Raw genomic sequence first — 26,207 nt, 5'->3', positions numbered from 1 at the left:
CCGATACAAAGCCCATTTGGTGCATGCCTACTATATTAGGTAAAACTTTTACCAAGCAAAGTGCCAGAACTTTGGCAAAAGTTTACCATCTAAGTTTAATAATGAGATGAGTCTATAGTTGGCCATTAGCATCGGATCTTTCCCTGGTTTGGGGAGAAGCACCATAAGTGCCTCAGCCATTGTCCCTGCAATATATCCTGCTGATATAACTGATTGGTACAGATGTAGTAATTCTGGCAACAAACTATTCTGAAAAGATTTGAAAAATTCAGCCGTAAACCCTGGTGATTTCCCATTCTGCCTGGACCCCAATGCAGTCCTAAGTTCCATTAATGTTACGGGAGCTTCCAAAAATTGTGCTGCTTGTTCTGACAATTTTGGTCCCTCTAACCCAGTGATGGCTAACCTTTTTGAGCCCGAGTGCCCAAACTGCCGCACAAAACCAAAGAATTTCCTCAAAGTGCCAGCACGTCAATTAAACCTTAATAACAAGATTTTAGTATCTAAAAACTCTTTATAAAGTTGCCTGAACTATGTAACATCATTTTTAAAGGTTGGAATCTTTGTATTGCCAGAGAATCAATTTGATTCACAATCCTTTGGTTTTCATTTCAATTTATTGGCAATTTATAATGTTTTAATGATTTCATTCAATTTAATGAATTTAGGAAGAATTTGATTCAGTTACACAATATATTTTAAATGTATTATTCACATAACATGTCAAATGTATCCTGAGTAAAAAAAAAGATAAACTTCTTAAAACTGTTAACTGTGTCAAGACTCGGTGTGCATTCCCAAAGAGTCTATACATGTTTTTTTGTAAAATTTACAATCAAATTAGAAAATAGTTAAATCATTACATTTCTAATAATATGATGTAAAGAAAACAAAAGAGCTTTCAATTAAACCAACCGTTTTTATTGGAAATTCCAGATTGGAATACAACAGGGCCATGTAAAGTCCCTTTTTAAAATAACATCTTTAAATAATATTTAAATAACTTAGAAAGTGTCTTAACTGCAAACTGAAAACACTGCTTCATGTAAACATATGCATTGGGCATGCTCTGAAAAAAATTAATGTGATTTTTGTTGTTGCATGCATGCTGATAACTTGTCAATTCTTGGCTCATAGTGCGTTAATTTCAGAGCAACACATGCAGCACTCATGTCATCCGTTAATCTGTTTCTAGGATCAGATTTTATATGATTCAAAGCCGAAAACAGCTGCTCACAAGCATAGGATGACCCAAACAAAGTAAGAAGAGCAATCCCAAGTGCTTTCATGGACTTAAAATTGACTGGCAGAGAATTCCACGCTTTTAGGATTTCATTTTCAGAACTGCTAGCAGTGATTTCATTTGTCACCCTTTCACACTCAATACGTTCAAGAGCCGCACGCAGGTCATTGAATTTACTTTTCCAGATAGAGCTTTCTTGAAATTCCAGTAGCTCCATTTCCAAATTTTGAATATCCAACCACTGTAAGCAGGAAAGATCAAGATCTTCAAATGTGGACTTTTCTGGGGAAGTTATAAATGAAAGGGTTGTCTCCATCTTACGGAACTGAGAAAATCTTTTACTAAAATTCTCCTTTGCTTCGGCTACAATGGTGGAATATGCTTTGTGGATTTCCTGGTGTTTTTTATGACTGTCCACAAATGTTGTAGAATTATCCAAATGTATTTTTAGGTTGGGAAAATATTTTAGCTGTCCACTCTCAAGGTCTTTTTCGAAAACATGCAATTTTCTCTCAAAAGCTTTGATGCTTTCTGCTGTTTTTCCCATGCCTTGTAATTTTTTGTTTAGTACATTAAAGTGGTTAGTAAAATCTGTAAAGAACATGAGGCTGGTAAGCCAGGCCATGTTGGTGAGTTGAGGATAATCTTCCCCCTTTTTGTTCATAAATAGCCTAACTTCTTCCAAGCAGGCCACAAATCTCTCTAACACTCGTCCTTTGCTCAGCCACCGGACATTATTGTACATCAGTAAAGTGTTATATTGTGCCTGAACCTCATCAAGAAGGGCTTGAAATTGTCGAAAATTAAGAGCACGCGCCATGATGAAGTTCACCATTTTTGTTACATCTTTGAGGACATCGTCAAGTTTTTTGCTGCTTTCTTTGGCGCAGAGAGCCTCTTGATGTATTATGCAGTGAAATTGAATCAGTGGATGTTTTGCTTCCTTAGCAAAGAAATGAATGAATCCTGATGTTGTCCCCACCATGCTAGGTGCTCCATCGCTAGTAACTGAAACTACTTTTTCTGGACTTATGTCTAGTGATGAAAAAGCCTCCATCACAGCATTGTGGATATCTATCCCTTGTGTACTTCCAGGCAAAGACAGCAGTTTTACCAGCTCTTCTCTCATGATGTCACCAGTAGCATAACGCAAAATGAGCGCTAGTCTTGCATGGTTAGTAATATCTGTACTTTCATCCAAGCACATGGAGTAGAAGGGTGCTTTTTGTAAGTCGCAAGTAAGCTGTTGACTAACATCAGCAGCCATTCGCAGAACCCTATCTTTTGCAGTATTTCTGCATAGCGGCATCTCAGAGATGCGCTGCACAATTTTATCCTTGTTTTGGAAATCATGGAAGAGTGAATTACTCCCAGCCAAAATTGCCTTTTTGATAAAATCTCCATCAGAGAGGGGCTTACCATGTTTTGCCATGCACAGTGAAATTTGAAAGCTGGCAACTGTAAGATGATTAGTTTTTGAAAGATAGTTGCTAAAACTAAGAGACTGGGAGTGATATTTCTTTAATTTTCCTACAAGGAACTCTTTTCTTTGAGCTAAACCAAGTTCAGCAACACTGTTATGGTTGGTCTCAAAGTGACGTTTGACACTTGATGTGCGAGACACAACACTTTCATTACACATAATAGACAATGCTTTCCCACTGCATTCAATCACTCCATATGTACTATGTCCAGGCCTCTTGGAATGGTCTTCCACTATCTGTTTTTGCTTTTTTTGCTGTACTCATTTTCTTTGTTCAAGACTTCAAGTCTACAAAAAGATAAAATTTGTATAATAAAAAAAATCTAATGAAGTGCTGTATACAAATCCGTCCCCATAAAAAAATATGTGATTGGGGAATTTTACTAATTGTAGACATCTGTTTTGGTAAAAAAATATACTGTCCGGGTGAAAACCGGACTTGTGCAACCTGAGTGTATGGGAAAAGGACTTTTATTTTTCATTATTGGAGCCTTTGTTATTTTATTATGATGTTTACAAAAGCACTGTGAAGGGCCACATATACACTTTACTGTTTTTTGCTATATTGAGTTTTCCATAAGGTACAGCGCAGAGGATTAGTGTGTTGGTTGTTCACAGAGAGCCCAGCCCTCCTCTCAGCTTACTGAACTTCTCTATGCAATCATCATAAGCAGCTTTTTTATTTCCTCAAATTTAGCATGTCCCCCATGGAAGATACAGAGGTTTTTACAGAGGAGCACATTATTAGACACATTAACTTCCCCCCATATCCTCACCTCTCTAGCATGGGAGCACTAGGAACTGTTCCTGATTACAGATGTCACATGTGGAGTTGCACTACAGCCTCACTGAGTTCCTGTGACAGACTCAGTGTGGAGCTTCTCTTCCTCCCCCCACTTCCCCCTCACACACTGCCTGGCTCATAGGATACTAAGGGGAAGACAGGCAGGCTAAACATCCACTCACAGGACTGCAGCCAGCACAGGAGGATGGGCCGCGGCCCACCGGGACAATGCCCGGTCCTCCCAATGGCCAGTCCGGCCCTGTTGCCAGGTGAGCTGCAAAGCAGACACCGGCACACTCGCCTCCCGCCGCGCCGCATATCTTAATTGCGGACTAGAGAGTTGCGCGGGGACAGAAATTCCACCCGTCCCCGCCAAAGTCTCACCCGTCCCCACCCGTCCCCGTGAGGAATCCCACCCGTTCCCGTGAGGAATCCCTCCGTCCCCACCTGTCCTCGTGAGGAATGTCCTCCGTCCCCGCCCGTCCCCGTGAGGAATCCCCTCCGTCCCCGCCCGTCCCTATAAACTTCAGAAATAGTTATTTCATTTAATTATACTACTGAATTAAAGGCTCTGGTAGAAACCCATTTACAAATAAGCAAAAAGACTTTATTAATTTGGAAATATTAATTGGGAAGAATATACACTTTGTAAACGGGTTTCTACCAGAGCCTCTTTTGTTTATAAATTTTTATCAACACAATTAATATACTACTTTATCCTGAAGCAAAAAAAAAAAGAAAAAAAGAAATAGAATTCTTTTCCTACCTTTGTTGCCTGGTTTCTGCTTTCCTCATGTTCTCATTCAGTTCCTTCCATCCACTGTCTCTCTTCCTTCTGCGTCTTCCATTTGCTCTGTTACTGTGCCTCTCCCTTTCTCCCCCCTTCCAAATTGGTCTGGCACCCATCTTCTTCCCTCCGCTCCCCCCATAGTCTGGCATCTGTCTTCTTCCCTGCCAGCGTCTTCTCCCCACTCTCTCATCCCCATTTCCTTTCAGCGTCCTTCTCCCCCCCATCTTCCCCATGTCCTGTCAGCATCCTTCTCCCCCCTCTGTCTTCCCCATGGCCTTTCAGCATCCTTCTCCACCCCACCCCCCATCTTCCCCATGTCCTTTCAGCGTCCTTCTCCACCCCTTTGTCTTCCCCATGTGCTTTCAGCGTCCTTCTCCCCCCCCCGTCTTCCCCATGTCCTGTCAGCGTCCTTCTCCCCCTTCTGTCTTCCACAAATGCTTTCAGTGTCCTTCCCCCCCACCCCGTCTTCCCCATGGCCTTTCAGCGTCCTTCTTCACCCCTTTGTCTTCCCCATGTGCTTTCAGCGTCCTTCTCTCCCCCCCCCCCGTCTTCCCCATGTCCTGTCAGCGTCCTTCTCCCCCTTCTGTGTTCCACAAATGCTTTCAGTGTCCTTCCCCCCCACCCCGTCTTCCCCATGGCCTTTCAGCGTCCTTCTTCACCCCTTTGTCTTCCCCAGTGCTTTCAGCGTCCTTCTCCCCCCTCCTTCTCTCCCGCCCCGGGTGCAGCACAGCCGGCCAGGTCCCCTTACTTTTGTGGCGCTTCCGCGACCAACAGACCGACAACAGCCCCGGTCTGACAAACCTCCCTGCCCTTAACCGCGAATCTAAATTTCCTTCTTACAGCTGCTGTAAGAAGGTAATTTAGATTCGCGGTTAAGGGCAGGGAGGTTTGTCGGACCAGGGCTGTTGTCGGTCGGTCGGGTTAGCACCACAAATGTAAGGGGACCTGGCCGGCTGTGCTGCACACGGGGCGGGGCGGGGCGGACCGCCCCTCTCCCTTGGAAGCCACTCGAGCTGCGAGGCTACTCCTCCTTACCTACCCTGCCTGCAGTACAGAGCCGAACGGAAGTCTTCCCAACGTCAGCGCAGACGTCGGAGGGAGGGAGGGCTTTGTTTACCGACGTCAGCGCTGACGTTGGGAAGACTTCCGTTCGGCTCTGTGCTGCAAGCAGAGCAGGTAGGGAGAAAAGCCGCGCGACTTAGTACATCCAGTCCCGCAGGAACCCCGCGACCCTTGGAGGCGTCCCCATGGGATCCCCGCGTCCCGTGCAGCTCTCTATTGCGGACCTTCCCGCGTGCCAGCTGCAAGGCCTTCGCGTGCCACAGCTGGCACGCTTGCCATAGGTTCGCCATCGCTGCTCTAACCTATCCAAAAAACTTCCCTCTTGTGTGGAGTCATACTCTGTAGAATATAACTTTTGATAGAATTGTGAAAATTTGTTCATAATATCTTTTTGATTAACCAATATTGTGTCTTTATTATGGTGCAGCCCCTCCTTATCTGGCTAATAGTTTTTCCATAGCTACTGATAAGACTGGCTGCGATATCTTATCATCAGCCCATAATAAATGTCCTCGTGACAGTTACAATGAGATAGGTTTATTAGTAATAAGCATAAGGCAACTCATATGAAATAGCAAAGTATAGCATATTGGCTACAAAAGATAGCATACATATGAAATAGCAATCTGATGTTCTTTTGGGTCTGACTCCTCTCTCTTCTCTCCTCCTTCCTTCCCTTAAGCTAGCCAGCTTAACATTTACAGCTCTCTCCTGCCTCTCCTACTGCCCTCTTCTTCTCGGCGGTTCGCGGTTGGAAAATACCATGAATGAACAGGACCGCGAACCGCTGACCGCGTACGACCGGGGGAACACTGTATACACTTTTGTTCAGTAGTCTCAGATAGAGATTACATAATTGCTTTTCTATTGGCTATATGATGTAAACACTCATCATGGAGCCATACTGCCTGATGCCAAAACTGACCTTTCTATATTTCCCTGATTAGTGCATTTCCAATACTAAGGCTAATAACTCCGGAGAACAGACCCCCCACCTTCCAGAGTTACACTGTCCATGCTAGTGCTTCTTAGGAGGACATCATATCATGTCCCAAAACAATGATGCCACAGTCAGGAGATCTGACTGCTGGTTTCTGGAGCAAAGGTGAATCTCTCTCTTTTGCTGACAGAGAGGAAAATGACTGCTTAGAAGTCTGAATTCATATGCATAATGTCTCTCTTAGAAATATAACTATTTGGGGTTTCACAGGGGTCTTTGTCTACAATATATGCAGGTCTTATGCAATCTTCTGCCTACATTTTCATGCAGATCTTATTCCTGATTCTCCTCTGATTCGTCCTCACTCATGTTCTGTTCAATTTCCCTTCTATAAAAAGTTGTAAAAGCAAGAAATTCCTAAATCACTCTTTAGCATCTCAGGCAGCTTCTTATGAAAAAGAATTTTGATCATTGTTGCTCACAGCTGCTTCTTACAGACATTTTAGAAAACAGCTAAAATCCTATCTTTTCTCCAAATACCTGACTAGCTGACTCATTCAAATATACGATTATGTTTAATGTTTATAATCTTTTGTAAACCATGTAGAACTTTTTGGTAACGCGGTCTATAACTATAATGTTATGTTATTATCTTTAATAAACAATATCCTTTCCCTGTTTCTTTTTGTTTCTTTATTGGCGCCTGCATATATACAACATTACTTATAAAGAGGTCTTTACGCGCCCTATGACTTAGAGCAGAGTTGTATTTGAATTTCAATCCCATAAGCCTCTTTACTACCCTTGCGTCCCACCTTGTGACTAGCTGTGTTTCCAAATTTGTTATTTCTTTTTCCAAAACCTTCAATTCAGCAACAGCTATTCTGCTTTTATAAGCCATATATGCAATAATGTGACCCCTTATAGTTTATTTTATTTATTTATTTTTAGTATTTATATATCACTTATAGCCTAAGTGGTTTACATTCAGGCACTCAAGCATTTTTCCCTGTCTGTCCTGGCAGGCTCACAATCTATCTAATGTACCTGGGGCAATGGGGGGTGGGGGGGAGATGGAGTGACTATTTCTGGTGATACCTGCTCTTAATTATTTAGTTGGAAAAATTCCTGGATTTTCCGTTGCATTTCTTCCAGAAATTGAGGGTCAGCAAGCAAAGCATTATTAAAGTACCATACAGGAGAAGAACTGGAAATCCAAATACCAGCATGATCAGAGAGAAGGATATCATCTATTTCTGCCTGGAGAATTTGATGTAATAAATGATTTGAAATCAATACATAGTCAATCCTAGAAAAGGATTGATGAAAATGAGAGCAATATGTGAATTCACTATCATTTGGGTGCAGAATTCTCCATATATTTTTCAAACCACAAACTTCTAGATATATTGCAAGCTCTCATAGATTTCCTATCTAATATTGGATCTAGGACAGCATTAAAGTCTCCCGCCATAATCAGGTTTGATAGATCCCACACTAGAATCAAATTTTGCAATGCCATATAAAAAGAAGCATTATTAGCATTATTAAGCAATGTTAGAGTCAAGTTCTGTAATTTCATTTTTTGATATACCCAACGACCTTTAGGATCTGCATACCCATTCTCCAGATCCCAAAAAACAGATTTATTTAAAAAGATCGCCACTTCACCCTTTTTGGCTTCTGCTGTTGCATAAAAACAATTTTTAACCCAACCACCCTGTAATTTAGCAGACTCTACACTATTCAAATGTGTTTCGTGCAAGAGGTATACTTCTGTCTTTTGTTTTTTTAAGAAATTCAGAGGTTTTGTTTTCCTTTTGACAGGGTAGTTGAGGCCATTAACATTTAAGGAAAATATTTTAAGTGACATGAGAGTTCAGAATCACAAAAACTTTCATCTTACCCTTCATACATTCAAATCCCTGCCAGACATACATAAGCCATAAAGCATAGTTACTTACCGTAACAGTTGTTATTCAGGGACAGCAGGCAGATATTCTCAACATGTGGGTGACGTCATCCATGGCGCCCCGTAGCAGAAAGCCTTGCAAGCAGACTTGCTTGAAGAACTTTTAAAGTGTTCGCAAGTGCTGCACCGCTCATGTGTGAGTGCCTTTCCACCAAACGTAGGTCATGCATCTCCTTTGAGATACCTCAGTTCAGATAGCTAGCTAAGAAGCCAACCAGGGGAGATGGGTGTGTTGAGAATATCTGCCTGCTGTCCCTGGATAACAACTGTTACAGTAAGTAACTGTGCTTAATCCCAGGACAAGCAGGCAGCATATTCTCAACATGTGGGTGACCTCCAAGCTAACCAGAATGGGATGGTGGGAGTGTTGGCAATTTAGGAGAATAAATGTTATAAAACTGCCTGGCAAAAATGGCCATCCCGTCTGGAGAAAGTATCCAGGCAATAATGAGAGGTGAAAGTATGAACCGAGGACCAAGTAGCAGCCTTGCAGATTTCCTCAATAGGAGTTGATCTGAGGAAAGCTACAGACACCACCATAGCTCTAACTTTATGGCCCGTCACTCGACCCTGCAGAGGGAGACCAGCCTAAGCATAGCAGAAAGAGATGCAAGCAGCCATCCAGTTGGAGATTGTTCGCTTGGATCGAAAGAGATAAAAAGTTGAGGAGCAGTTCTGTGAGGTTGAGTGCATTGCATGTAGAAAGCCAAAGTATGTTTACAGTCCAGAGTGTGAAGAGCTATTTCTCCAGGATGAGAATGAGGCTTTGGAAAAAACACTGGAAGAACAATGGATTGATTGAGATGAAATTTTGAAACTACTTTAGGTAAGAATTTGGGATGAGTACGGAGGACCACCTTGTCATGATGGAAAACTGTGAAAGGTGGATCGGCCACTAGAGCCTGTAGCTCACTGACTCATCTAGCAGAGGTGAGTGCAATGAGAAAAACTACTTTCCAAGTGAGATATTTAAGATGAGCCAAATCTATTGGTTCGAAAGGAGGCTTCATCAATTGAGCAAGAACAACATTGAAATCCCACTAGAGGCGGCTTGAGAGGAGGTTTGACATTGAAAAGTCCTTTCATAAATCTGGAAACCACAGGATGAGCAGACAGGGGTTTCCCTTCGATAGGCTGATGAAAAGCAGCAATTGATGTAGATGTAGATTTGAGGCCAGATTGAGATAATAAGTGCAGCAGATAATTCAAAACCAAAGACAAGGAGGTAGATTGCGGTTCCTTGTGATGAATAGTACATCAAGCAGAGAATATAGTCCATTTCTAGGTGTAACACTGCCTAGTAAAGGGCTTCTGGAAACCTCCAGAATGTCCTATACAGATTGAGAGAACTGTATAGTGGCAGTTAGGTTGAGAGGCACCAAGCTGTTAAGTGTAGAGACTGCAGGTTAGGATGAAGCAGAGACCCTTGACTCTGTGTAAGCAGAGAGGGAAATACTGGTAGAAGTAGAGGCTCTCTGGTGCTGAGTTGAAGTAGAAGGGAGTACCATGGTTGCCTGGGCCACTGAGGAGCTATCAGAATCATGGTGGCATGTTCCATCTTGAGTTTGACAAGAGTCTTGAGAATCAGAGGGAATGAAGGAAACTCAAAGAAAATGATTCGCCCATTCCAGAAGGAAAGCATCTGCCTCGAGGCGATGAGGAGAGTATATCCTGGAACAGAATTGAGGCAGTTTGTTGTTGTGGAGAGACGCAAAGAGGTCGATCTGAGGAGGTTCCCCATTGAACAAAAATGTGATGTAGAGGCGAGGAATTGAGTGTCCATTCGTGAGGTTGTAGAAGTCGACTCAATTTGTCTGCCAGACAGTTTTGCTGCCCTTGGATGTAGACAGCTCTCAAGAAGATGTTTTGAAGGATTGCCCAATTCCAAAGCTTCAGAGCTTCCTGACAAAGAGGGAGAGATCCTGTTCCACCCTGCTTGTTGACATAATACATGGCGACTTGGTTGTCTGTCCAAATGAGGACTACCTGGTCATGAAGAAGGTGCTGAAAAACTTTGAGAGTATTGAAGATCGCTCTGAGTTCCAACAGATGTCACACTAATGATCCATGCTGGACCAATGGCCTTGAGTACAGAGACCATCAAGATGAGCCCCCCCAAGAGTATGTTGAAGAATCTGTTGTGAGAATCTTCTGATGAGGGGGTGTGTGAAATAGCAAACCTCTGGACTGTCTCAAAGAAGGAGTCACTGCAGTGTGTTGAGAGAGTGGAGTGCAAGCTTGTTGTCACTGAGATGCCAGGGTCCACTGAGGAATTCTGAGGTGAAGTCTGGCAAAAGGAGTCACGTGAACTGAAGAGGCCATGTGACCTAGAAGAACCATCATTTATCTTGCCGAGATTGATATGAGTGAAGACACTCGTTGACAAAGGTGAATGAGAGCATCTTGACGTGATTGAGGCAGGAATGCTCTGTGTTGAACATTGTCCAGTATGGCTCCAATAAACTAGAGTTTGGGAGGGACGTAACTGGGACTTTGGAAAATTTATTTTGAACCCAAGCTTTTGGAGAAATGCAATAGTCCGTTGGGTTGCTACAATAACCTCCTGTTGAGATGAGGCTTTGATGAGCCAGTCGTCCAGATATGGAAAGACTTGAAGATCCTGTGTCCGCAGGGCTGCAGCCACCACCACTAGACATTTTGTGAAGGCTCTGGGAGATGAAGCGAGTCTGAAAGGAAGTACTCGGTATTGAAGATAAAGATACCCCACCTGAAATCTTAGAAATCTGTGAGAGGCTGGATGAATTGGAATATGAGTATAAACCTCTTTGAGATCTAGGGAGCATAACCAATCTCCTGGATCCATCAGGGGATATAGAGTTGGAAGAGAGAGCATTCCAAACTTTTCTTTGACAAGAAATTTGTTGAGAGCTCTGAGGTCCAGGATAGGTCGCAAATCCCCCATCTTCTTTGGGACCAGAAAATAACGGAAATAAAAGCCTGTGTCCCGTTGGGGCAAGGGAACCTCCTCGATAGCCCGGAGGCGAAGAAGAGCCTGAGCCTCCTGAAGAAGAAGGGGAAGTTGCAACATATTGGAAGGAAACTCTCTTGGAGGGAGATCTGGTGCAATTTGAAGAAATTGGAGCGAGTAACCCTCTCGAATGATGGTGAGAACCCAGAGGTCTGATGTAATCTGCTCCCAGGAAGGATCCAATACATACCCTGACACAGTATATAGGCCTGATGGTACTTATAAAAGTTTGAGAAATTTACCCCACCCACCATAATTGGTTTTTGTAAAGATACTAAAGCAACTCAGGCACTTTTACCCAGCCAAATAAATTTAGTGAGAATACTATTCAATTTCTTATAAAAGGACTCCTGAAAATAAACTGACAACATACCCATTTGGTAGCAAACCACAGGCAAAATCATCATTTTAACTGTTTGAACTCTCCCCCACCAAGACAGATGTAAGAGGGTTCCATTGCTCACACATTTCTGAGACCTTTAGTAATATAGATTTTTCATTTACTTTCATCGTGTCTTCCAATCGCTGTCTGGATGGCCCGGAACGTCCTCTCCAACATCAGAATTGACGTTGGGAAGAAGGCTTCTGGGTGCGATTAGCGGCAGGGAGGTAAGCAGAGGAGCAGCGGCGGTGGACCGGGGGGGATGTTTAAATCGGGCCTGGAGGGAAGCTTTTTTTTCCATGGTAGGGGGGAAGGAGATAGGCAGGCAAGCTGGCTGGCTGGCTTTTGCGCGGCAGAGAGGTAGGTAGGCAGGCTTTGGGGGAGGTAGGCAGGCAGGCAGGCTTGCTTTGGGGGAGGTAAGCAGGCAGGCTGGCTCTGGGGGAGGTCGGCAGGCAGGCTGGCTTTGGGGGAGGCAGGCAGGCAGGCTGGCTTTGGGGGAGGCAGGCAGGCAGGCTGGCTGGCTTTGGGGGAGGTAGGCCGGCAGGCTTTTTGGGAGGGGGTGAGACAAAAGCTAGAAGGCAGTGAGGGGGACATAGGAAGGAGAGATGAAGGAAGGAGAGAAAGAGGCAGAGAAGGGGTGTTGTAAGTAGAAGAAAGACTAGAGAGATAAAGGCCTGGACCAAAGGGGAAAGACAGGAGGCAGAAGCAGGACTTTGGGAGGTGCAGAGAGAGGGGGAGAGCCCCTGAGGAAGAGCAAAGAGAGGCAAGATCATAACACAGGAGGGAGAGAGAGGGAGACCTGGAACAAAGGTACAAAGGAGAACTGACACTGGATCTGGGGACACTAAGGACATAGGAAGGAGGCACTGGGACACTAAGGACATAGGAAGGAGGCGCTGGGGGCACTAAGGACATAGAAAGGGCACTAAGGATATAGGAAGGAGGTGCGCTGGGGACATTAAGGACATAGGAAGGAGGCACTGAGGGCACAGGACAGAGGCACTGGAGGCACTAAGGACATAGGAAGGAGGTGCTGGGGACATTAAGGACATAGGAAGGAGACACAGGGACACTAAGGACATAGGAAGGAAGGAGAGAGGGAATAGAAAGGGACAATTGTTGGGCCTGAGTGCAAAATGAAATGAAAGAAAGGATGCACAGTCAGAAGGAAACGCAACCAGAGGCTCATGAAATCACCAGACAGGAAAGATAGGAAAAATGATTTTATTTTCAATTTAGTGATCAAAATGTGTCAGTTCTGAGAATTTATATCTGCTGTCTATATTTTGCATTATATTTTTCTATAGTTACTGAGGTGACATCTTTGAAAACCCCCCAAATATAAATGATAATTTACATTTTCTCTATGTATAGGGTGCTTTGGTCTTTTTAAAATTTTATGGTTACTATTATGAAATAATAAGATATTATGTGTACATGAAAAATGAAAAGAAGAAATTGGGGGTGGGGCTAGATTGGGATTGGGGGCGGGACTGAATATTAATAGATGTCCCGTTTTGATGAAAAAAATAAATGGTCACATTATCCATTCCACACGATCAAAGGCCTTCTCTGCATCCAAAGATACAGAGAAGGCCCGATCATCCATAGCTTTTGTTAAATTTAGCTTATTGTGACGGGGCCAGGGGTAAAAGCCTAGCGTTGGCAACTCGGCTCCCGCCCCAGGCGCAAGTATTAGCGCTCTTTGGAGGACCACTCTGAAATTAACCCAGCAGAGAAAAAAAAACTTCCCACCAATAATTGCCAATTCCAGGTTTTATTACCCAGTTCAATTGTACTGGTTCTAAGGCAGCCACACCGGCTGATGAGGCTGGGAAAAGATTTATCACAAACAAAAGTTCTCTTTTACAGCAAGTCCGTGCTTCAATCAGGAAAGAAAAGAAACACCAAAACCATTTCCTTTTAAACAGGATTTCTCTTTCTCTTTGCACAGTTCTGGGCAGCCTTCTGGTTTCAAGAACCCAAATACAAGAGTTTAGCTCCACTCTTTTTTAGGCTTGGCGCAATTATTGTATTGCACCTTCTGTTTCTTCAGGAAGTTCTTCCCACCTGACCACCTGAATTATAAATACCCCCGCTACCTTCTTTATTTCTGGGCAGGGACTAGGAACCATCCACCCTTGTTTTAATGGTCTAAGATTCCCCTCCCAAAAGTTCCCACTATCAGGAATGTGAAATGTCAGGTCACTGAATCCACTCCGGGCTTTATTTCTCCTTTTTAGGTTAGTTAGCATTACCCATCCCCCACTCACTATGCTTTGCTTGCATACAGGGATTCTGGTTTAATTTCTGTTGCTAACCAATCCTCACATTCACACATCAAATTCATTCATTATACAGTCCCACTTAAGGACAGAAATATTTCTTTAAGTACTTTAGACCAATTTTATAGAACAAACTTTCATTCCCTTCCCCCACACAGTACCTTACTGACTCATGCTGCATTCAGACATATAGTCTAAAGCTTCTGGGCTGCAGTCCATTTCATCCCCTTCAGAGACATATCCCTCTATTTCAGTGGTGTACTAAGGGGGGGGGGGAGGTCTGCCCCGGGTGCATGCTCCAAGGGGGTGCACAGCCGGCCGGGTCCGTAAGCTCGCTGCTGAAAACGGCACCTCAGCACAGCTGCTGTATTTATTCCAGAGCATAAATACGGCAGCCACGCTGAAGTGCACGAAGGTCCCATGATGACGACTACTGCTGCCACTGCTTCGGAAGAGATAAGTGACGTTGGAGGGGGGTGGACTGGCTGCCGCAGTCATCGCGGGACCTTGCCACAACTCCCTACGTCTGCCGGCTCAGCCCCCCTCTGATGTCACTTACCTCTTCCGGAGCAGAGGCAGAAGTAGTCATCGCGGGACCTAGCTGATTTCGATGGAGAGAGAAAGAAGCATAGTAGGGTGATGGAAGGAGATAAAGGGGGTCAGGGTGGTATGGAAGCATGGTGAAGGGAGAGAAATGGTCAGGGTGGTATGGAAGGGTGAGAAAGGGGGTCAGGGTGGTATGAAAGCATGGTGAAGTGTGAGAAAGGGGGTCAGGGTGGTATGGAAGGGTGTGGAGGGTGAGAGGGGATCAGGGTGGTATGGAAGGGTGTGGAGGGTGAGAAAGGGGGTCAGGGTGGTATGGAAGCGTGAAGGGTGAGAAAGGGGGTCAGGGTGGTAAGGAAGAGTGGAGGGTGAGAGGGGTCAGGGTGGTATGGAAGTGTGGTGAAGAGTGAGAAGGGGTCAGGGTGGTATGGAAGGGTGGTGAAGGGAGAGAAAGGGGGTCAGGGTGGTATGGAAGGGTTTGAAAGGGGGTCAGGATGGTATAGAAGCATGGTAAAAGGTGAGAAAGGGGGTCAGGGTGGTATGGAAGGGTGTGGAGGGTGAGAAAGGGGGTCAAGAGTGGTATGGAAGTGTGGTGAAGGGTAAGAAAGGGAGCAGATGCTGATGGAAGTGGGGGGAAGGGAGAGAAGAGAGTGAAATGCCAGACCATGGGGGTGTTGGAGAGATGGAAGGGGGAGGCATAAAGTTTCTGAAAGGAGAGAAGATGCCATATAGAAGGGGCAGAGAGAGGGTAGACAGTGGATGAAAGGAAGAGAGTGACAAGAAGATGAGGAAAGCAGAAACAAGAGAAGACAAGGTAGAAAAAAAATTCTATTTATTTATTTATTTTTTTGCTTTAGGGAAGATGCATTGCTGTTTCTGTGTTGTTGCATTGTATGCAGAGTCCAGCTTCTTGGTGCTTCAGTTTAATCTTTGTCTACGTATTTTTATTCTATCTCCCCATTTACAAAACTGTATAGCGTTTTTTAGCGTTGGCATCTAAGCTATTACCACCACGGCGAAAAACCACACTACAGTTTTGTAAAAGGGGGAGGGGTTCGTTTGTGATTACATACTAGGCGAAGGTGTTTTCTGTGTTCTGTGTTCAAAAAGACATGGTTTTCTGTTAGGATTGACTGTGTAGGATTGATCTGTTCTAGTCTGGCTTGTTTAGTTTTACAATGGGTTTATTGACGTACTGCTCACTGCAGTATGGAAGATGCTGCCTTTTCCTAGGTACACTCTTGTGTGACGTGTGGATTGTTACTAAAAATCATGTTTTTAATACAGATGGGGGTGTGAAAAAATGATGTTAGGTACACCACTGCTCTACTTCCATGAGGGACTCCTCACTCTCTGAAGCTGGGTACAAGCTATCCTCTGGAGCAGCATTTGACCAAATCTGCTCATGGAGCTTTTCCCTTCCAATTAGCCTCTGCTTGTAAAGCAAAGTTTTTTCAGCATGGCAGTGCTGTGGGACAGGGAATTTCTTAGCAGAAGGCAGTAAGATAGAGCTCCTAGCCTTCAGTTCCCTATTCTGTGATGAACGTCCTTCCCTCCAGGTTCCTGATTGCTTGTGGGTGTTCTCATCTGGCTTTGATTTATTCTGCTGTGTAACCTTCACTGGAGCTCTAGCCACATTCTGCCTGTAAGCACCACCCCTTTCCTTAACCCTTGCTGTGTCAGATTGCTTGACCAGAGATTTAGCTAGAGAATTAACAGATGATTTATAAAAGGGATTATAGTGACTTGGAACAGGTATTCTGTTCTTCTCTGCTATCTCTTCTCTGTTCTGCCCTGCCTGTCTGATCTTAGCACAGGGAACAGAGTTAATGGGCAATTGCCTTGGCTTAGGAATAGGCACATTTGTTTTAGTGGCAGGGTTTAAAGCAGGGTTTTAAACCAGTGGCAGGGGTTTAAACCAGTGACAGAGGCTTCCCTGTCACAATATGAAAAGCCAGTCTGGTGTTGTTTGATGAATGTCTTTGAGCAACGAAACCCATTTGGTGCATACCAATAATATAAGGGAGAACCTTGGCCAAGCGTAAAGCCAATAACTTAGCCAGAAGTTTTCCATCTACATTAATCAAAGAAATAGGTCTGCAATTTGAAACCAACATGGGTTCTTTATTTGGCTTCGGTAAAAGATTCTGCCATAGTACCCGAAATACAACCTGTAGTTAGTTGAGCCTGATATAAGTTTAAAAGATGAGGTAATAATATAATTTGGAATGATTTGTAAATCTCCACAGTGAACCCATCATCACCTGGATCGGATCCAACTCTAAGGGACTTCAATGCTGTCTGAAGTTCTTTCAATGATATAGGTGCCTCAAGATCCCCCTTTATAAGCTCGGGGATTTTTGGCCCCTTTATTAACTTTAAAAACTCTAAACCCTCAAGTTCTTTATTTGAATAAAGCTCAGAACAATATAAAGCTTTATAATATTTCAAAAATTGTTTTAAAATATTTCCAATTTGAGAATGATTTTCACCCTTCTCATCTTTTATAGCAGCATTCTTTACTTTTCTTTTTTTGGCTTTGAGATAATTAGCCAATAATCTTCCCGCTTTATTTGAGTTTCCATAATACAGAGCCTGCTGATGAAAACAAATCTTTCCTAACCAGTTGCTATATTTATATTTAGCTTTTAGGAAGGCCTGTAAAGTAATTTGTTCCCATTTCGAGGCCAGTTGTGACTCCAAATCCTTAATATTTTGTTCTAGTGCAGAAAATTCCATTTTAAGCTGTTTCCTAATGTGTGCTGAATACGAAATGATTTGCCCTCTCATAGTAGCTTTGAAAGCATCCCACAATGTTTCTAAAGAGATTTTTTAATTGAAATTCCTCAAGAAAGTTTAAATCTGCAAGCAATGTATTATTGAATCTCCAAACAGGTCTATTACAGTCTTGTCGAGCAAACTTAAATTCAATCCAAACTCCAGCATGATCTGATAAAATAATTGGGTCTATGCTGGCTTTTGTAACCTGTTGAATTAATGGGTCTGAAATAAAAATGTAATCTATTTTTGAATTATATCAGTTACCCACGCTCATTCCGCTACCTTCTGGTCCGACACTGCAGATCGAATACTCAAGCAGTTTTGAGCATCATTATTGACTCTACACTTTCCTTTAATGATCATCTCAAGTCTTTGGTAAAAAATGTTTTTTTAGTCTTCACATATTGAGGAAAGTGAGATCCTGCTTCTGCCAACAACATTTTGCTGTCTTTGTACAATCAATCATTCTTTCCAGACTGGACTATTGTAATTCCACCTATCTAAATCTAACCAAGAAAAATCTTCAAAGACTTCAGTGGATCCAAAATACTGCGGCTAGGTTGATCTTCGCAAAAAGCAAATTCGATCATGTTTCCCCGCTTCTGTCAAAACTTCACTGGCTTCCGGTGATTTCTAGGATTCACTTTAAATATACCTGCCTAAATTTTCAAGATCCTACATGGCATTCTTCCTCCCCTAATCCCACTAACCTGTAATTCTTCGAGACCTGACACTACCAGATCCGCCCACATACTCAAACTATCTTTCCCCTTGTTAAAAGGCATCATGTATGCAGGTAAATTAGGGAAATCCCTTTTCTTCATATTCACTGAGCTTTGGAATAACCTCCCTGCCCCGCTGCGAAACCTAGGCTCATTCCAATTATTCTGAAAGCATCTGAAAACCTGGCTTTTCTCCAAAACGTAAAGCTATCTATTTAAAATGTAAAGCTAGCTATCCTCTTCATAACCTCTAATTTCTTATTATGTCCTTCCCTCATTTATTGAATTACCTGTAAACCGTGCTGAGCTCTATCTTTATGGAGATGATGCAGCCTACAAACTTAAGGTTTAGTTTAGTTTACATGGGAACAAAAAGAAAATTCCCGAGTATTAAAATGAAGAATTCGCCAAATATCTTTCAAATCACAGGACTGTACTAAATTATCTAAACCCATGGATTTTATTAGCTTATGGGGTTGTTTGTCCAACAATGGGTCCATAACAGCATTAAAGTCCCCAGCTACTAACAAATTAGAAGAAGCCAGTGAGAGAATCAACTGTTGAAGACTTTGAAAAATTCAACCTGATTTGAATTAGGCAACTACTACAGTGGCCACTTGTCGTATTAGTATTAATCCAGCCTTACAAATATCAATGAAACCACAATTACATAAATGGTCTGGATATTATGCTGTTAGTTCTACCGCATGCAATATTAGAAAGGACGCCTCGGCTGAGGCGTCCTTTCTAATATTGCATGTGGTAGAACTAACAGCATAATATCCAGACCATTTATGTAATTGTGGTTTCATTGTGATTTGAATTAGGGGCATAAATATTAAAAAGTTTCAGAGTATCTTTTCCCGAGCTCATGTGTACCTGAATCCATCTTCCCATAGGATCTGCTGAAACTACATTAAATGCAGCCGAGCATCTTTTATTCACTAGGATAGCCACCTGAGCCTTCTTTCCCACTGCAGGAGCGAAAACCCTTCTAACTTGGCTGAATCACTAGCAGTTAAATTACATTACATTAGTGATTTCTATTCCGCCAATACCTTGCAGTTCAAGGCGGATGAGTTTCCTGGATAAAATATATACCCGCCTCCTGCTATTTTAAGAAATTGAGTGTTTTTTTCCCTCTTTATTGGATGATTGAGCCCGTTGACATTCAATGAAAATATTTTTAAAGCCATGTTAAGTGATAGTGACCTACTACCAAATAAACTTTTAATTTCCCTTTGAACATAGAAAATTATAATAATTTTCCCCACATCCAGGAACCCAAACAAAATCCCCCCACCCTCCCCAACCCCAACCCAATAAGTATCGCATAAACTTGGATGCACCTATAATGACTAACAACCACCATCCGCCCCTAGGCACACTAAAATCACCATAAGTAATCCCCCCATTTGACACATAGAATTAATTCAATTATAATTATCTGTCAGAATTAAACTTAAAATATTAAGCCTAAAAAACAACAGCTGAACAGTATATAATATAAATAAAATGATTTGTTTAACAATATTCCATTGTAATCTTAAAGTAAGTACCATATTCAGTGTATATTTCATATAAATTAACTTCTTAAGTAGCTAAATGTGTACAGGCTCAAAATGCCCCTATGAAAAAGGATATTCCTAAGGAACCCCATATCAACCTTAATTAATAAGTCAAACTTATTGAATAAATAAAAGTAGAACCTCACTATGTATACTTTTTTTTTCTTTCCCCTTCCCTTTTTCCTTCCCCTTCTTTCTCCTCTCTATTTCCCCTTCCTTAAAAATAGATAAGTAAATTATGTCAGTTTTATATAAATAAATTAGAATTAGAACTACTAAAATGTATTTTCCCCCATTTTTCCTTTTCCCCCTTATCCTTTGTATTTGGTGTTTTCCTTCCCTTTCTCTCTCTCATCTCTTTTCCCTATCCTTTTCCACCCCTTCCTCCTTGAATATATAAATTGACAGTACGAACAAAACTGATATTAATTAATTGAAATCTATCAAATTTATATAAGTACAGGAAACTAAAAATATTAAAATCAGAGAATAATCAACTCTCTTACTCATTCAATCAGTTAATCCTCATCCATACTCGCCCCTATCGATCATCTAATATAATAAAGAGCTAGCCGCGCATGCGCACTCCTATTTGCGTGTTCTGTGCGCATGTAGGTCTGTGGCCGAAGGAGTGCGCATGCGCGCTAATATGTCACCAGCCGATCGCCTCCACAAGCTGGACCGCAGCCAGACGACGATCTACATTCCTCCTGCCGCCGCCGATCTACGTTTCTCCTTTGCCACCCACCCCCTTCTCTTCCCACGGGCCCGAATGGCGATTCCAGCAGCATGTGCATCAGTCTTCACACGCTGCTTCGGGCCCTTCTACTGCCCTGATTTGCTCTGCCGCGTCTCTGATGATGTCATCAGGGACGTGCCAGAGTAAATCATGGCAGTAGAAGGACCCGAAGCAGCGTGTGGAGACTCATGCAAGCGCTGCTGGAATCACCACGTTTGTAGTCCGGACCGCGGGAAGGGAAGGGGGGGGGGTAGAGGAAACGCTAATGCTGCTGCACAGGGAACTGGTGGGGGGGAAATGGAGGGGGAGGGAATGCTGCTTTGGACAGACAGACAGAGAGGGGAAGGGAAACACAAAGAAAATAAGAAAGACACAGGGGCAGGTGCACAGGGAACTGGTGTGGGGGGAGGGAAATGGAGGGGGATGGAATGCTGCTTTGGACAGACAGACAGAGGGAGGAAGGGAGACAGAAAGAAAAGAAGAAAGACACAGGGTCAGGGAGATACACAGAAAGACAGACAGGCAAAGGGGGCCGGGGCCAGGGACAGAGACAGACAGAAAGGACAGTGGGAGCCGCATCAGGAGGGGTGCGGGATGCGGCAGTGGGAACTTTTCCAATGGGTGCAACTGGGCGGCTGTCGGGAACATCTGATCAGGGGCAGAGCAAGGTAAGAGTATCAGGGATAAGAAGGAGGAGGGGGGATAAAAAAGGGGGAGAAGGAAAGAGGGACAGGGGGAGAAGGAAAGAGATGCTGATGGACAGGGGGGGTGAAGAAAAAGGAACAGAGGACTAATGTTGGACAGGAGGAGAAGGAAAGAGGTGCTGCTGGACAGGGGGGAGGTAAAACAAAGGGAGAAGGGCTGCTGCTGCATAAGGAGAGCAGTGAAGGGGTGGTGGTGGACACAGGGGAGGTAAAAGGAAGGGAAAATGGACAGGGGGAGCAGACAAGGGGTGGTGATGGACAGCCAAGGAAAAAGAAAGGCAGAAAGAAAGAAAATGGCTAAGGAGAGAGAGAGAAAGAAATAAAGACAGACACACACACATATATTCTAGCACCCGTTAATGTAACGGGCTTAAAGACTAGTATAATAATAATAATAATAACAGCTTATATACCACAATACCGTGAAGTTCTATGCGATTTACAAAGATTAAGCAAAGGTACAAATTGATTGACTTTAAGAGGGGGAGGAAGAAAGAGAGTTAATAGGACAGGAAATCCATTTTTGAGGAGAGAGTGATCAATAGAACAAGTTAATCGCTATAGAGGGGAGAGAGAAGAGAGCATGAGTTGTCTAGATACTTTAGGAACAGGTGTGTTTTCAGACGTTTCCTAAATTCCTCATAAGTAGTGGGCAAAAGCAATTGTTCTAGGTCTTTACCCCATGATGCTGCTTGATGCGAGAGAAGATGTTCATGGTGTTTTTTCAGTTTACAACCTCTCACTGGGGGGGAAACGAAGTTGGAATGTGAGCTTCTCTTGTGTCTGTTGGCTGAGAAGACGAAAAGGTCAGTTATATATTTAGGGGCAAGTCCATGTAGTGCTTTGAAGCAGAAGCAGGCAAATTTAAACTTTACACACACCTCCATTGGCAGCCAATGCAGCTGCCGGTAGTAGGGTGTCACGTGGTCAAACTTCCTCAGCCCAAAGATCAGTTTGACCGCTGCATTTTGCATCAATTGTAAACGCTGCATGTTCTTTTGGGAAATTGCTAAATAGGCGATGTTACAGTAGTCAGGTAGACTCAGTACGAGGGATTGGACTAGGGTTCTGAATGCCGCTGTATAGAAATAAGCTTTAATGGATCTGAGTTTCCAGAGAGTGAAAAATCCCTTTCTGATCAAGGAGTCCACCTGGTATCTCATGGTTAGGCAATGATCCAAAGTTACACCTAGTATCTTTATGGTAGGTTGGATAGGATGATTAAGATTATTGATACATATTGGTGATTTGGTGTCAAGCGGATGTGGCGAAGCAACGAAGAAAGTTGTCTTTTCTGAATTGAGTTTGAGCCTAAAGGTTGTCATCCAGTGCTCCATCACATTTATAGCTTCTGAAGCTTTAGGAATAGTTTCAGAGATAGAATTAACGAATGGGATGATGATCGTAAAATCATCTGCATAACTAAATAGTTTTATCCCTAACTGGGTTAGCTGCGTGCCTAGTAAGGACATGTAGACGTTGAAGAGCAATGAAGATAGCGGAGACTCTTGTGGCACATCGGATGGATTGCTCCAGGTATCTGAAAGTTCATAATTAAAACGTACTTGATAAGTGCGGGACATAAGGAAGCCATGGAACCAATTCAGCACCTCGTCCCTGATACCAATGGCGTCTAGGCATTGCAGCAGTTTCCCATGGTCTACTAGATCAAAGGCAGAACTCATATCGAATTGCATAACCAGGGCATTAAGGCCCTTACTAAACAGTAGGCGCAGATTGTCTAAAATAGCCGCAATTACTGTCTCAGTACTGAATAACGGTCTAAAACCGGATTGAGTTTCATGTAGGAGAGAGAACTGATCCAGATAATCCATCAGTTGGGTGTGTACCAATCCCTCAATAATTTTTACAATAAACGGAATGGATGCTACTGGTCTGTAGTTGGATATTAGAGCTAAAGATTCTTTTCGATTTTTTAGAATTGGGGTTATTATTATGTGACCATTATTAGAGAGGAACTTCCCAGTTTTTAGGTTATGAGCCAAATATTGCATCAACGATAGTTTAAATACTAAAGGTGCCGCTTTCATGATTTCTGGGGGGCATGAGTCCAGAACGCAATAGGATTTAGAGTATTTGTTATATAGTCTGTTGTAATTGTTCCACTCTAAATCTTGAAAGGAGCTCCAGATCATGTGTGCCAGTGTATCATTTCCTTGGGTGATAGGTATCGGATGATCACTAGGGTCGTTTGTTGAACAATGAATTCTAATGTTTTTAATTTTCGAATCGAAGTGTAGTGCTAAGTCATTTGCAGAGAGTAACTTAGAGTTGTGTGTGGGTGTGGTGTAGCGAGCGGTGTCAAATAAATTTGTGATCAGGTTGAATAGCTTTTTTGTATTGATTCCTTGTGAACCATTACAAGATGAGTTGATTTTAATTGAGTAGAATGCTTTACGTTTGTCTTTTATCATTTGTTTGTAGATTTTTATGTTAGCTCTCCATTTGTTACGGTCTGTTAGTTCTCCTGGTTTTTTCCAAGTTCTTTCTAGTCGTCTAGCTAGTTGTTTCAGTTTTAGAAGTTCAGTGTCAAACCATTTGTTATATTTATTTGCATTGCTTTTGCTATTGCGTATAGGGACGATTTTATCTAAAATGGATGTGCTGGTTGTCATCCAGTGATTCCAGAAATCTATTCCTTCTTCTATCTCTGATTGCAATTCATATTGTGACCAGAAATCTATTAGATTAATATAGCCTCTGGTGTGATATTCTCTTTTTATTATTGGGCGTGTTTTAGATTTAGAATAAGACCAGATTAACTTGAAATAATAAGTAAAATGATCAGACCAGATATCATGACATCAGGTGCCTTTACGTATAGAGATGGCAGGGTTTGGGATGTCCTTTGTGGACATGGCTACCATATCTAACTGATGGCCTTTTTCATGTGTTTGTGTGGGTAGAGGGAGGTTGTAATTGAGTAGGAATAGAAAGTTTTTAAACTCTTTCACGTTTGTATTGTCCTCTTTATCTAGGTGTAAGTTTATGTCTCCTGCAATTATATTGTAAGAAGAACCGAGTGAATTGTTTAGGACAAATGCACAGAAGTCTTCTTTGGCTTTTGGCCAGCTTTTTGGTGGGACATAGAATAATATGCATGATAAGGATTCTTCTAGATGACGGTTGCTAATTTTACAGGCTAGAATTTCTAGTTGGTCGGTCATTTTGGAATCTAATAGTTCGAACTCAAATCCATCTTTAAGAATAATTGCTAGACCTCCTCCTTTTTTTCCCATGCAGTTTAGCGTAAGGATTTTAAAATTGTCTGGTAGGAGGTTAATTATTATTGGATCATCTTCTGATAATAACCATGTTAGAGTTAGTAAAAGGCAGGCTATTTGCTTGTTAATGATCCAATCATTAATTAGGAAGGCTTTATTCCTGACAGATCTAGTATTAAGGTATGCACAGGGGACAGATGTGGGTGTGATAGGTTTGGTAGCGGTATTGGTTTTGATGGGTTTTACTTGCCTTATTCTTTTTTTAAGGGTTCGTTGGTGTCTTCTTTTATTTGAGATAGCAGTAATGTGATTTGTTATGTTTTCTTGTGGAATAGAGATGTGTAAAAGTGAGAGATCCGGGTAGTTGATTGATTGTGATTGTGGGTGGAGGGAGTTAACATCTTTGATGTTGCCAATTAGCAGACAGATCAGGAAAATCAGGAGGAGATTCATGTTTGCAGAGTATGGTATTTCTTCCTAGCACAGAAGTGTAATGGTTTCCCTGTAAATTCTTGAGTTATTGTTTGTATGGCTGTTGATTGGATTGGTGTAGGTTTTGAAGGTGGTCCAAAGGGATATAGATCTTAAGCAGTTCTACGACAAGTTTCTAGTAATTACACATGCAGCTATCAGTTACTCATGCATTTAATAGCTATTTGTGTCTCTGATGATAACATAACATAAGAACATAAGCGTTGCCTCTGCCGGGTCAGACCAGGGGTCCATCGTGCCCGGCAGTCCGCTCCCGCGGCGGCCCCCCAGGTCCATGACCTGAAAGTGTTCCCTACCTAACCTAAAATATCCATACCCTATTCGCTCAATGTCCTGTAAGGTAAACCTCTACCTGTACCCTGTTATTCCCTTTGCTTCCAGGAAATCATCCAGTCCCTTTTTGAACCCCAGAATTGTACTCTGTCCTATCACCTCTCCGGGAAGCGCGTTCCAGGTGTCCACCACCCTCTGAGTGAAGAAGAACCTCCTTGCATTCGTTATGAATCTGTCTCCTTTCAGTTTTTCTGAATGACCTCTTGTTTTAGTTGTCCCTGCTAGTCTAAAGAATCTGTCCCTCTCCACCTTCTCTATGCCTTTCATGATTTTATAAGTTTCTATCATGTCCCCTCTCAGTCTCCGCTTCTCCAGGGTAAAGAGCCCCAGCCTGTCCAACCGTTCGGCATATGAAAGGTTCTCCATACCCTTTATCATCCTCGTTGCCCTCCTCTGGACCCTCTCGAGTATTGCCATGTCCTTTTTGAGGTATGGCGACCAGTATTGGACGCAGTATTCCAGATGTGGGCGCACCATTGCTCGATACAGTGGCAGGATAACTTCTTTTGTTCTGGTAGTGATACCTTTTTTGATAATGCCCAACATTCTGTTCGCTTTTTTTGAGGCCGCTGCACATTGTGCCGCCTGCTTCATTGTGTTATCCACCAATACCCCCAGATCTTTTTCTTGGCAGCTTCCCCCGAGTACCCTCCCTCCCATCGTATAGCTGTACATGGAGTTCCCCTTCCCTATGTGCAATACCTTACATTTCTCCACATTGAAGCTCATCTGCCATTTTTTTGCCCACTCACTCAGTTTGTTCAGGTCGCTCTGCAGTTCTTTGCATTCCTCAACAGTTCTGGCCCTGCTGGAGAGTTTTGTGTCATCCGCGAACTTGATAACTTCGCACTTTGTCCCCGTTTCTAGATCATTAATAAATATATTGAACAGCAATGGTCCCAGCACTGACCCTTGCGGAACACCACTTGTGACCCCTATCCAGTCAGAGTAGTGCCCCTTTACTCCTACCCTCTGTTTCCTGTCCGCCAGCCAATTTTTGATCCATCTGCACACGTTCCCTTCCACCCCGTGACTCCACAGTTTCTTCAGTAAGCGTTCATGGGGCACCTTGTCGAAGGCTTTTTGAAAATCTAGATATATAATGTCTACTGGGTCACCTTGGTCCAATTGCTTACTTATCCCCTCAAAG

The 26,207-nt window shown here is 42.8% G+C and overlaps 1 protein-coding gene across 1 annotated transcript in view; it reads left to right on the top strand.

Moving 5' to 3' along the window:
• The window catches only part of BCAR1 (BCAR1 scaffold protein, Cas family member), a 570,884-nt gene that overhangs the window by 318,544 nt on the left and 226,133 nt on the right, over positions 1 to 26,207 (top strand). The window lies entirely within an intron of this gene.

The sequence above is a fragment of the Geotrypetes seraphini genome, chromosome 4, assembly GCF_902459505.1.
Source record: "Geotrypetes seraphini chromosome 4, aGeoSer1.1, whole genome shotgun sequence".
NCBI lineage: Eukaryota > Metazoa > Chordata > Amphibia > Gymnophiona > Dermophiidae > Geotrypetes > Geotrypetes seraphini.
Note: the sequence above shows the minus strand (reverse complement) of the source record. Positions and strands in the feature narration are given on the sequence as shown.